Consider the following 13,888-nt stretch of genomic DNA (forward strand, 5'->3'; position numbering starts at 1 on the left):
ACAGCTTCTGATTTACATTCAGCAGTACCCAGCAGCATGATCGGAGGATAAGTGGCCTGAGGTCAGTGGAGGTTCAGAGGTGTGAAATTACACTGTCATTGAACATCTGGGCACTTTCCACTCCATCAAGCCAGTTCTCTCGTGAAGATACACAGGGTAATTGATTGTACTGTGTCAGTGAACACGTGATAAGATGCAGTGAGGGGCCTCGCGCCAGAATTGGTGACTCAGGGCCCTCAGCTAAGAATAAAGGCACTAAGAACCCTCATTATAAACTCAGAGAACTGCCAGGCTGGGGGCTGCCGCTCCCTGCAGGGCTTGCTGAGAGGCAGCATCTCAACAACAGCTGCTGTAGGAAGTTTGGTCCTCCCCGTCCCAACACCACGTACACAGAGAGAGAGAGACACACACAGACACACACACACAGACACATACACACAGACACGTACACAGACACACACAGAGAGACACACACAGACACACACACACAGACACACACACACAGAGACACACATGCTGCTCTTGGAAAATAGTCATGGTGAAAAGATTTTTCCCCTTTCTTGTGCCAAGGATAGGGGCTGTGAAAAGAGTCTTCCCTACACTGGGTGGGGGAGCTCCTACACAGTCCTCTCCTTTACCAAGTTCAGGGCTGAAAATTGCCTCTCACTTGACTAAGGCCAATTCACTTGTCCAGCCAAGTGCCCAGTGCTGCTGCCATGACACTGCACTCCAGGAAGGAGGAAGATGCTGGGTTCTCACTCTCAGGCACGGCAAGTGTGTGAGAGCGTCCCAGGGGCCATGAGGAAGGTGGCTGCCCTGAGCAGTCTGCAGTTCTGTCTCCGTCAGCGAGAGGGCGACCTCTGGACAAGTGGGCCCAGAAGGATACCCACAGGGAGCTGAAGAAATGAGAAAAGGCTCAAGCAGTGGCCGCTCCCCCATGCCCTGGGGAGGCCCCCTAGCCTCTGCAGGGGATCACTGGCGACCCCTCCGGAGTGCCAGCAGCACCCCCTGCCAGGGCAGATGGGATGTCTTCAAGCAGAACCTGCTTCCCCATCCCACAATTCTACCCTCTGGAGCCCAGACTGAAGAGAAAGAAAGAAGGATTTTAAATCAGATGGAAACAAAATTTTAAAACCGTATATTTCTTTCTTTCTTTTCTTTTTTTTTTTTTGAGATGGAGTCTCACTGCCCTGGGTAGACTGCCATGGCGTCATAATTCACAGCAACCTCAAATTCTTGGGCTCAAGCAATCTTCTTGTCTCAGCCTCCCAAGTAACTGGGACTATAGGTACCTGCCTGATTTTCCTATCTTTATTTTTTTTTTCCATTCTTGTGATACTTTAACCAACGACATCATGATTTAATATCTTAGGTTAAAAGCTGCTATAATATTTCTACAGGGGAAACTATAACTGAAACTCTATATCCGTCAATTTAATGATGGTGGAGGTACTTTCTAACACATAAGAATTTATGAATCTGTGGCCTGACAGATGTGAGCTATTGGTGCAAGGGATCATAGCGTAACACACAAAAGACCACTTGAAATTTAGTTTATAAAATAAATACATAATATAATCCAGTCACAAATTTTAAAACCTAGATCTTCCTAAATCCTTAAAGTTCAGCTTTGCAATCTGATTTTTCTATTTAAAAATATAGCTATTAAAAATTAATTTTAGGGCTGCATTTCATAGCATAAGTAAATTCCTTGTAATGTATTAAACTATATTTATAAATTAATATATTTCCTTTTTTAAGTACAACTATTGTCTGACTCAAACAAAAAGGATCCCAAGAACTTAAATAATTCTAATTATCTACTAAACTAAGGATATAAATGTAGAAAGTTGGGGGTTCTGTTAAATGTTCTCACATTGCATATAAACTTAGTAAGACCAACAAAAAGTTGTAATTAATTAAACATCTTAAGTTAGAATCATAAAGCTGAGCTGCTATTACTAGGCTAGATATATAAAACATTTCAAGTACATAAAAATAAAATATATAAAGACTCAAAACTGCAAAAATATAAGTTTTACCTAGTTAGAGGCCCTGGGACTTGAGACTGGAGTTTTAATACCCATGCAGAAATCTGGGATGCATGAAGGGTGGCTTAGTCAAAACAAAAATGGGAATAGTAAAATATCACCAAGTAACATGGAGAAGCTACACAGAAGTTTGCCATCTGCCTGGGGGTTGTTCTGGATAGAAATAAAAAAAATCAATGGATTCCTTAAACCAGTACGGCATGCTTGTGGGGTCCAAATACACAGCACATGTGGTAGAAATCTCAAGCCAAGAAGTCCCATAAAAATGGTCAAGGTCTGTGTCCCCAGAGTAGCAAATGTAAAACTATACGAGAAGGGACTTCTTGTCTACCCACAAAGGATCACTGTGATGGAAATTGTCCTCCTACCATGAAAAACTAGAAAAAAAGGAGGAAATGGGCATAAACCAAACTGTGACCATCTGTTTTAGCTGAAAGGTGGGATCATGGATGATTTTAGTTTATTTTGTTTTTACCTTGTACTTTTCTATATTTTTTATAAAAGCAAAACTGAATGTGAATGTATTTATCAAGGAAATATCCCTTTTGATTTTATTCCCTACCTGTGCAAAATGTCTTCATCAAGCAGCTGTGTGGGGGCACTGGCTAGCACTTGATCCCAGAGAAAGGGAGGATAAGTAAAGAAACATCTATGATTGCTCCAGACGCTTGCTAGACAGTGTTAAGGCTGCAATTCAGCCGGGGAACCTGTCAGTTTCACTGACTTGAGATAGAGGTGGAAGTTCAGGTAGGCTGAGATACCTAGAATTTGTGAGGAAGAACACGAGAGAGAAACGTTGCACACAGAGTTCTGGAAAACTGTGGATGGTCTCCGGCTGAGTGCTGCTCTGTGCATGGAAAGGGACGGGGCCTCTGAAAAGCCACAGGCCAAACAATTCTTGGAGCTTACAGAGACTGGAAATAGTTCTCATTCCCACCAGCTGGAATTAAAAGACTTTGTAATACATGGCACACTGGGTAGAGTCCTCAGAAGTTTCTCACCTGAATATTGGGACTGAAATTAACCCTGGACTAAAAGCTGCTTTGGACCTATCCTAACAAAGCTTAAAAGCAAGCCTTAGAAGGCTCAAATAGCTGCAATAACTTAACAGGGTGTCAGAACAGAGGGCAACACCTTTTAAGTGAATACTGATTGAACAGTATAAAATTCCCAACAGTCGGTATTCAATCAAAAATTAGCAGGCATTAGCCAGGCATGTGGCCTATATTCCCAGTACTTGTCAAGGCCAAGGCAGGAGGATCAACTGTGGCCAGGAATTCAAGACCAGTCTGGGCAAATAGGAAGACCTCATCTCTACCAAAAAATTTAAAAATCAGCCAGGCATGGTGCCGCACACCTATAATCCCAGCCACTTGGGAGGCTGAGGCAGGAGGATCATGTCAGCCCAAGAGATGGAGGCTACCATGAGCTATGATCCTGCCAGTGGACTCCAGGCATGATCACCAGGTCATGGATGACAGAATGAGACTTTGTCAAAAAAAGAAAAGGAAAGAAAACTGGGCAGATGTGGTGGCTCACGCCTATAATCCTAGCACGCTGGGAGGCCAAGGAGGGAGGATCGTCTGAGCTCAGAAGTTGGAGACCAGACTGAACAAGAGCAAGATCCTGTCTCTACTAGAAATAGAAAAAAAAAAAAAAAAAACTAGCTCAGCATCTTGGCAGGTGCCTGTAGTCCTAGCTACTTAAGAGGCTGAGGCAAGAAGATCACTTGAACCCAAGAGTTTGAGTTTATGCTGTGAGCTATCATGCCACAGCACTCTATGCAGGGTGACAGAGTGAGACAGCCTGGAAAGAAAGGGAAGGGAAGGGAGAGAAGAGGAAATTAGCAGGTATACCAAGAAATAAGAAAATATGATTAATAACAAGGAGAAAACTATATAAACAAACCAGCCCAGAAATGACACAGATGATAGAATTTGGCAGCTAAGGACCTTAAAGATCAATTATGACTATATTTCATCTGTTCAAAAAGCCAGAGAAAAATGGAATACATTCAGTAGAGATATTGAAGAATACCGTATCATAATACATTTGCTGGAAAACATAAAGAGAAGATCCTAAAAGTAGAGAAAAAACCAACAGATCATGACAAAGAACACAAGTTAGATTAACACAAGACTCCTCACAGGGAGCTAGAGAAGCCAAGGGACAGAGGAGCAAGGTCTCTAAAGGGCCAAACGACCCGCCAGGCACGGGGCTCACGCCTGCAATCTCAACATTTTGGGAGGCTGAGGTGTGGGAGGATCACTTGAGCCTGGGAGATGGAGGCTGCACTGAGCTATGCTGGTGCCATTGCGCTGTCGCCCAGGCCACAGAGTGAGACCCCTTCTCTAAAATAATAAAGTTTTTCAGACAGGGACAAATAACAGATAGAAATTCAGATCAAAGAAGAATGAAGAATGACAGAACTAGTGAGTACGTGGATAAATACGAAATAGATTTTTTTTCTCATTTGTAGTTTCTTCTTGGTCCTCATGCACCTCTGCCAGCCGCCCTCTGGTCCAGCTTCACGCCCCCTCACCCACTCCTCCCATGTCAGCCTTGACTGGCATCAGCGCTCTCGGGTCTCAGGCCCTTCAAGGACACCACAGGGGATAGATGCTGGCCTGTCTCTGACAGCCCGAGCCACCTCTCCACTCCTCCCAGACCTGGGAAGTCCAACTCTACCAGGGGCTGGACCACCTAGGAGGCTCAAGCAGCGTCTGTGAGAGCGTGCAGATCAGGATAGTCCGGAGACATAAAGGGCAGGACCTGGGAGTGGATGGCAGAGGGGCTGAAGGAATGGGAATTGCTCAGGAGGACTCATCTGCCTCAGGGCCTGAACAGCGGGGAGGACGCTTGGGAGTCTGAAAAGGGAAACAGAGAAGAAGGGGTGGGAATGTAGCATCATGGCAAAATCACGAGCTTATTAACAACTTGGGGTAAGAAATTACGGCTTTCAGGGCAGCGCCTATGGCTTAGTGGGTAGGGCGCCGGCCACATACACCCAGGCTGGGGATTCAAACCCGGCCTGGGCCAGTTAAACAACAATGACAACTGCAACAACAACAACAACAAATAGCCGGGCGTTGTGGCAGGCGCATATAGTCCCAGCTACTTGGGAGGCTGAGGCAAGAGAATTGCTTAAGCCCAAGAGTCTGAGGTTGCTGTGAGCTGTGACACCATAGCACTCTACTGAGGGCGACAGTTTGAGACTCTGTGTAAAAAAAAAAAACAAAAAACAAAAAACAGAAATTATAGCTTTCAGAAGCTATCAGCTACAGATTTGGCATGATTTGTTTTTTAAAATCATCTTTTAGGGCAGTGCCTGTGGCTCAAGGAGTAGGGTGCTGATCCCATATGCCAGAGGTGGTGGGTTCAAACCTAGCCCCGGCCAAAAACCAAAAAAAAAATAAAAATAAAAAAATAAAATCATCTTTTATTTTTATTTATAAATATTAGTTGTCTATTTTTTTGAGACTTTAGAAAAAAATAATAAGAAGAAGAAGAAGTTAACTGATGACTCCATACTGAACCTCAGTGTCAAAGCAGTCTATGATAGACATACTCTTATCTGACAATGTGAATGTTACTTTTTTTGCATTATTATTATTGCTCACTATTTCATTGCAGCAATCATCTGATTTCTTTTCTGAATGTATTTATCTTCGTTTGTTCCTTACGAGGTTTTTGGTTCTAGTCCTTATCTTGAACATTGTTATTGTTAATTAAATTTTAAGCCTTTTTAATTTTGTAAAGGCAAACAGTGGAAACCAAATAAACACATGTATATGTATAGAGAAAAAAAAAAAAAAAAGAAAAAGAAGATATCAGCTACAAGAGCCCTGACTGCAAGAGGAGTTTACACAACCACTGAGGCTGAATTCCAAGAATAAATAAAAGAGAACATACGAGTTAAAATGCCAGGAACTCTGAATTCTTATACCATGTATTATAAAAACTCCAACCAAACCCCTCCCATCTCTGTGGTGCATTAATCGACATTAGGACAGCAAATCTTTTACAATAGGGTTTTTAAGACTCAGTTCTGGTAGGCACAGGAGGAGGACTTTTCTTCCCTGCTCTGGCAGTTATTATAACACTTCCAGGTACTGCATTTGCCTGGCAGAATAACCTGTGTTGCTGTGAGCGCGGACTGTATGTTCTAGGAACTTGTAAGTATCCACTGCTATTAGATGAAGGTGTGGTTTATGAATGGGCGGTACAGTACCCACCACAGGCTCACAAGCGTTCATTATGTTCACTGTCGCCCAGCTTCACTCAGCCACAGTAAGACGTTTAGATAAAAAAACAGATTTGAGGGATGATTACAGGCTCAGTGCACATAGTGGCTTCAGACGTTTGCATTTTGACCTCTTACCTCTGGGCTTTAGACATAGTTATGTTTTTTAAAAAAAGTCTTAAGTTATTTAAAACGGTTCGGAAGAATTAGCTGATATATATATATATATATATAAATTAAAATCTTGAAGCCTAAAATTTAAATGAAAGTTTCCAAAATAGCTTAACTCACTGTTATTAACATCTAAGTGATTTTTTTTTATACTTTAAAAAAATATTTTCTGAGCGGCACCGGTGGCTCAAAGGAGTAGGGCGCCAGCCCCATATGCTGGAGGTGGCGGTTCAAACCCAGCCCTGGCCAGAAACTGCAAAAAAAAAAAATATATATATATATATATTTTATATATATGTATATAAAATAAATATATACATATACATGTATTTTTTTTTCTTTACATACTTAAATTGCAGTCCAGCGTCAAGAGGGATAATAGCACTTGTCACAACGCTCACACATGCACATACTGGAGAGCACTTTTGAGGGCAAATAGTCACATTCTGAATAAGAAAGAGAACGATACTCAACTCAGTTTAACTTCACACGCTTTGGAAACCAGCAGGCCCTGCTTTGAATAAATCATGGGAGCAGGTGCCCCTTCCCCAGTCTTGAGTTTCTATGGTTTCCTTCTGGGGTTTCTTTCCTCTTGTTTCTGTTTTGAAGAGGATGGAGGGCATGACCTACAGGGCCAGGTCCGTAGCCTGAGGAACTTCTGGTGCAGTGATGTCACAGGGAAGCCACCTACCCTGCTTGGCAAGAGCTGGTTCCATGCCAGGAGTAAAGATGCCACATCACTCATCACTAGGACAAATGCAAGTAAAGAGTTTCCTTTCAGAGCCCAGGGCACGTGTCCCAGAATCAGAGAGGATTTTATTACGTCAACGACTCTATTTGGACTGCTCCAGGGCTTATCTCAGTCATCTCGGTGTCCCCGCTACAAGTCCCCAGCAGCTGCCCATAGCAAGCCTCTCCAGGCAGACCTCCATGCCAAGGGGATGAGCCCTCCTCGCTATTCCCTTGCTCTTTACAGCCCAATATTCCCTCCCGGCAAGACCTGCCCAGGCCTCGAGGCCCTCTTTGCCCACAGGCTTCTGTCAGCCCAGGCACCTGCAGTCCCCCAACTTCCCACACAGTCCAGACCCCTGTGCCAGAATTTCACACAAGAAGTATCTCCTTCTCATACTGAGAACCGGGGACTGCGCTGCCAAGAGGTATTGTCTTGTTCCATGTAAGGGAAAACTGCAGAGAGAGAAGAGAAGCAACTCATTGCTGGGGCAGAATCCAGAAACCTGAACTCCTCCTCTCAGGAGAAGCTTTCAGCAGCATGGCAGGAAAGCTGAGGAAATGGTGAAAACGAAAAGAATTCCTTGCTTTCTGCTCAAAACTGAAGAAGGACTCGCCTCTCTGTCATGCTATTAGAAATGCAAAACATCATTGCTTCTACGCCTTCATTCATTCAACAAATATTTACTGGGTCTCCAGGCCCCTCAGTGTGATGGGCCCACCTGCTGTGGCAGAAAGCCCTCTGCCCCCTAAAATGCCTGCCTTCTGGTCAGATCCATGTCCAGGGTAAACGGAAAATCACTGTCAGCTTTGGCCTCTGAACAGGCACTGCCGGAAGTCCCGGAAGGGAGCTGTGGTGAGCAATTGGTTTTTCCCGTCTCACTCACTCGGGGCAGGACAGAGCGGCCCTGGTGTGTGGGGTGGGAGGTGAGAGAAGAAATGGAAGGAAAGGCAGAAATCTGCACTGGCTTCTGCACGTAAACTTCATACCTATGAAGAATTCAACTACTGTACCTGAACATTCCTACTTAGAATATTTCTCCATGTTTGTATTTCTGAAGGCTCTTAATTTCGTTTCTTACCCAGGCTACACTACTGTTAGCATTTCAAAAACTTGCTGAGCACTTCTAATGCTGTATGGAAGCCTTGAAATAGAAGGCGACAGAGAAAGAGAAAAGCTGTGAGTAAAAATAATGATAAGCCAATTTAGGTAACGTAATAGAAAAAGGTTATGTGCTTTTTTTCCTCACACAAGTAGTTTATTACAAGAAAAAAAGAAACTATGTAAAGTAAAAATGCAGAAGGAAGCTATATAGAAAAATCCAAAGTGAAAATACGTTGCAGAGAGAGAGGAATAGGTTGTGTCCTGGAGTGGAGAAAGACCTTTATTTGCTTTTTAAAATATGGTCATGGGGCAGCGCCCGTAGCTCAGTGGTTAGGGCACAGGCCACATACACCGAGGATGGCGGGTTCAAACAGGCCCGGGCCACCTAAACAACAATGACAACTGCAACAAAAAAAAATAGTCGGACATTGTGGCCGGCGCCTGTAGTCCCAGCTACTTGGGAGGCCGAGGCAAGAGAATCACTTAAGCCTAAGAGTTTCAGGTTGCTGTGAGCTGTGACACCATAGCACTCTAACTGAGGGCAACATAGTGAGACTCTGTCTCAAAACATAAATAAATAAATAAAACAAAAGAAAATATGGCCATGCTAAAATCACTTTTGTTTATAAAACGGAGACATCCCTAGTTCTACTAAAATCTGAGTTGATGACATTTGAACAACTTTTATGAACTGCAACTTTTATGATGACCTGGCCAGCAGAGGTGGAGAGTCAACTTGTCCTGTTTCCATTCTATTTTTATGGTGTAAAACTAAAACAGTGAGAAAATTTGTCACCATAAGGCTGAAGGTATTCAGTAAGTGCTCAGAACTTTGTTGCTAAATAACTTAAAGCAATATAGGCCAAGAGACTAGAAGAAGTTTTTTTGTTTTTTTTTTGTTTTTTTTTTTTTTTTGTAGAGACAGAGTCTCACTGTACCGCCCTCGGGTAGAGAGCCGTGGCGTCACACGGCTCACAGCAACCTCTAACTCTTGGGCTTACGCGATTCTCTTGCCTCAGCCTCCCGAGCAGCTGGGACTACAGGCGCCCGCCACAACGCCCGGCTATTTTTTTGTTGCAGTTTGGCCGGGGCTGGGTTTGAACCCGCCACCCTCGGCATATGGGGCCGGCTCCCTACTCACTGAGCCACAGGCGCTAAGAAAAAAAAAATCAGACATTATTTCCAATGTTTGTTATACTGGTATGTTGTAGAGGTATAGTTGTAAATTATTGTTACTGTATTAATTGTGTATTATACAGATATATTGCTATTATATATAGAGAGAGATAGCTTATTACTGTGGTATATAGTAATATTATATCATACTATGGCTGTATAATACAGAACCACAAGCATAATACAAATTAGGGAACTTGAACTCTTTAAAAAATTGTATAAAGACCTTAAACTATTAAGATTTTGGCTCCTCATTTCTTACAGTAGTCACAATTACAGAAATGCAGCACAGCCTTTGTCAACGCAGAAGTTTGTTACAAAGACATCATTCAAAACAAGAGTCAAATTCTGAGAAGTCTCTTTAAAATGAAACAGGGAAAATTTTCAGAAGCTGTTTGCTTTTATAGGCTTTAAAGTACTTCTTATAGAGATTAGGCATGTTACTGTAAAAAAGAAAGAAAGAAAGAGAAAAAACAACCCAATTGACTTCTACTGTAGACCTCTTCCACAAGTCTTGAAAATTCCACAGCACTGTAGCATATAATTCTCCTTGCTGAAGGAATCCATCCACCTGGTTAAAGGCACACATAAATTACATGCCTCTTCGGTCCACAGAGCAGGTGTTCAAAGCGTTTACCTTGAGGAGCTGACAAAAGTTCTGCTAAGCATGTAATGTCTTAAAATTAGTCAATTTTTTTTTTTTTTTTTTTTTGAGACAGAGTTTCATTGTCACCCTGGGAAGAGCACTGTGGTATCATCAGAGCTCACAGCAACCTCAAACCCTCGGGCTCACGCAATCCTCTTGCTTCAGCCTCCCAAGTAGCTGGGAGAACAGGTGCCCACCACCACACCTGGCTAAACTTAGTCAGTTATTGATCATGGATGCTGGGAACTTCTCAGTACTTGACTTTAGCTGTAAAATATCTGCCGGTTTTGCTGTTATTGTTATCATTCATTTATTCCTTCAACAAATATTTACTGATCAAACACTGGGAGGAAACCAAGATGAATCATATGAGGACTGACCATCAAGATTCTTAGTGCCAACTGAAGCAAAGACTCTGAGGAAGCAAAAGCATTTTATCTGAGCTTTGGTGAGCAGGTGGGTTTTAGCCATTTTTAGACTGAGGGGAAGGGTATTTGTGTTAGAAATCACTCAGCTCATGACGACATCCCTGAAGCAGACAGGTGTGCACCCGAGTGAGCTTCAGTAAATGCTCCTGGAGAAAGGAAGTGTCTAGCCAAATTTCATTGTTATGGGGCTGAACTGTGCCCTCCAAAAGTCATATATTGAAGCTCCAAACACCAGTACTTTAGAATGTGACTGTATTTGGAGATAATGTCTTTAAAACGATAAATAACTTAAGATGGAGTCACTGAGGCTGGGCACGGTGGCACATACCTATAATTCTAGCATTCTGGGAGGCTGAGGCAGGTAGATTGTTTGAGCTCAGGAGTTTGAGACCATTCTGACCAAGAGCAAGACCCCGTCTCTAAAATAGCTGGGTGTTGTGGTGGGCACATGTAGTCCCAGCTGCTTGGGAGGCTGAGGCAAAAGGATCACTTGAGGCCAAGAGTTTGAGGTTGCTGTGAGCTGTGATGCCACAGCACTCTACCAAGGGTGACAAAGTGAGACTCTGTCTCAAAAAAAAAAAAAAAAACTGAGGTCACTGGGTGGGCTCTAATACAACCTGACAACTGTTCTTTTAGGAAGGTTGGGACACAACCACAGAAGGAAGACCATGTGAGGACACAGGGGAAAGATGCCAGAAGAATCCAAACCTGCCAACTCCTTGAGCTCAGACTTCCAGACTCCAGAACTGTGTGTAAATAAACTGCTGTTGCTTAAGCCACTTAATCTGTGACCCTTTGCTCTGGCAGCCCCATGGCACTACAGACATGCCCTTAGTTTGAACTTGGTTTGGCCTCTGGGCTCCCTACCTTGCTCCAGCTACAACTCAGCCCAGCCCTGCTGGTGGGTCACTATGATGGGCTGTCTCACCAGGAAGTCCTGACCCATGAGGCGTGCAGATGGAAGAAACCACAATGTGAAAATGAAGGCAGCAATCAACATCTCCTGAAGACCTGCTAGTCATAGAACATTCTATTTCCACTGGGTCACTGATGTTTGTGCTGCTTCTATTAATGAGTACTTACCATATGCCAGCTACTGTCCCTAGACCTTTACTCACCATATCCTCTTCATAAGCATAGAAGGACTATATGCTATTGAGGAATTTGAAGCACCAAGACCACACAATTAGCATGTGGTTGAGCTGGGTTTTGAGCCAAAGTATTTAGGCTCCAGAGCAATGGCACACTGGTATGTGGTAAGAGGCTCTTAGGTCTGCTGCGAAAAAATTTAAAGATCATTAATTAAATCATTTTTGAAAGAAGTTCAAAGCGCAGTAAGTATATTCTTTCTTTCACTCCTTTTTTTTATTGTTGGGGATTCATTGAGGGTACAAAAAACCAGGTTACACTGATTACATTTGTTAGGTAAAGTCCCTCTTACAATCGGGTCTTGCCCCCAAAAGGTGTGGCACACACCAAGGCCCCACCCCCCTCCCTCCTTCCCTCTCTCTTCTCTTCCTTTCTCCACCCCTCCCTCCTTCTTTCTGTCTCTCCTCTCCCCTTCCCCCACCTTCACTGTGTCATTAATTGTTCTCATATCAAAATTGACTATATAGGATTCATGCTTCTCCATTCTTGTGATGCTTTACTAAGAATAATGTCTTCCACTTCCATCCAGGTTAATACAAAGGTTGTAAAGTCTCCCTTTTTTTAATGGCTGAATATTATTCCACGGTGTACATATACCACAGCTTGTTAATCCATTCCTGGGTTGGTGGGCATTTGGGCGGTTTCCACATTTTGGCAATTGTAAATTGAGCTGCAATAAACAGTCTTGTGCAAGTGTCCTTATGATAAAAGGATTTTTTTCCTTCTGGGTAGATGCCCAGTAATGGGATTGCAGGATCCAATGGGAGGTCCAGCTTGAGTTCTTTGAGGGTTCTCCATACTTTCTTCCAAAAAGGTTGTACTAGTTTGCAGTCCCACCAGCAGTGTAAAAGTGTTCCCTTCTCTCCACATCCACACCAGCATCTGCAGTTTTGAGATTTTATGATGTGGGCCGTTCTCGCTGGGGTTAGATGGTATCTCAGGGTGGTTGTGATTTGCACTTCTCTAATAATTAGGGATGATGAACATTTTTTCATATGTTTGTTAGCCATTCATCTGTCTTCTTTAGAGAAGGTTCTATTCATGTCTCTTGTCCATTTATATATGGAATTGTTGGCTTCTTTCATGTAGATTAATTTGAGTTCTCTCTAGATCCTAGTCATCAAGCTTTTGTCTGATTCAAAATATGCAAATATCCTTTCCCATTGTGTAGGTTGTCTATTTGCTTTGGTTGTTGTCTCCTTAGCTGTACAGAAGCTCTTCAGTTTAATGAAGTCCCATTTGTTTATTTCTGTTGTTGCAATTGCCATGGCAGTCTTTTTCATGAAGTCTTTCCCCAGGCCAATATCTTACAGTGTTTTTCCTATGCTTTCTTTGAGGATTTTTATTGTTTCACGCCTTAAATTTAAGTCCTTTATCCATCTTGAATCAATTTTTGTGAGTGGAGAAAGGTGTGGGTCCAGTTTTAGTCTTTTACATGTAGATATCCAGTTCTCCCAGCACCATTTATTGAATAGGGAGTCTTTCCTCCAAGGTATGTTCTTGTTCAGTTTATCAAAAATTAGGTGGTTGTAAGATGTTATTTTCATTTCCTGGTTTTCTATTCGATTCCAAATATCTATGTCTCTATTTTTGTGCCAGTACCATGCTATCTTGACCACTATGGCTTTGTAGTATAGCCTAAAATCTGGTATGCTGATTTCCCCGGCTTTGTTTTTATTACTAAGAACTACCTTAGCTGTACAGAGTTTTTTCTGGTTCCATACAAAACCCAGAATCATTTTTTCCAAATCTTGAAGGTGCGATGTTGGTACTTTAATAGGGATGGCATTGAATCTGTAGATTGCTTTGGGAAGTATAGATATTTTAACAATGTTGATTCTTCCCAGCCATAGCATGGTATGTTCTTCCATTTGTTAATATCCTCTGCTATTTCCTTTCTTAGAGTTTCATAATTTTCTTTGTAGAGGTCCTTCACCTCTTTTGTTAGGTATATTCCTAGGTATTTCATTTTCTTTGAAACCATGGTGAAGGGAGTTGTGTCCTTAATTAGCCTCTCATCTTGACTGTTATTGGCATATACAAAGGCTACTGACTTTTGGACATTGATTTTATATCCTGAGACATTACTGTATGTTTTGATGACTTCCAAGAGTCTTGTGGTTGAGTCTTTGGGATTCTCTAAGTACAAGATCATATCGTCAGCAAAGAGGGAGAGTTTGATCTCCTCTG

Source organism: Nycticebus coucang, chromosome 19 (assembly GCF_027406575.1).
Source record: "Nycticebus coucang isolate mNycCou1 chromosome 19, mNycCou1.pri, whole genome shotgun sequence".
Taxonomy (NCBI): Eukaryota; Metazoa; Chordata; class Mammalia; order Primates; family Lorisidae; genus Nycticebus; species Nycticebus coucang.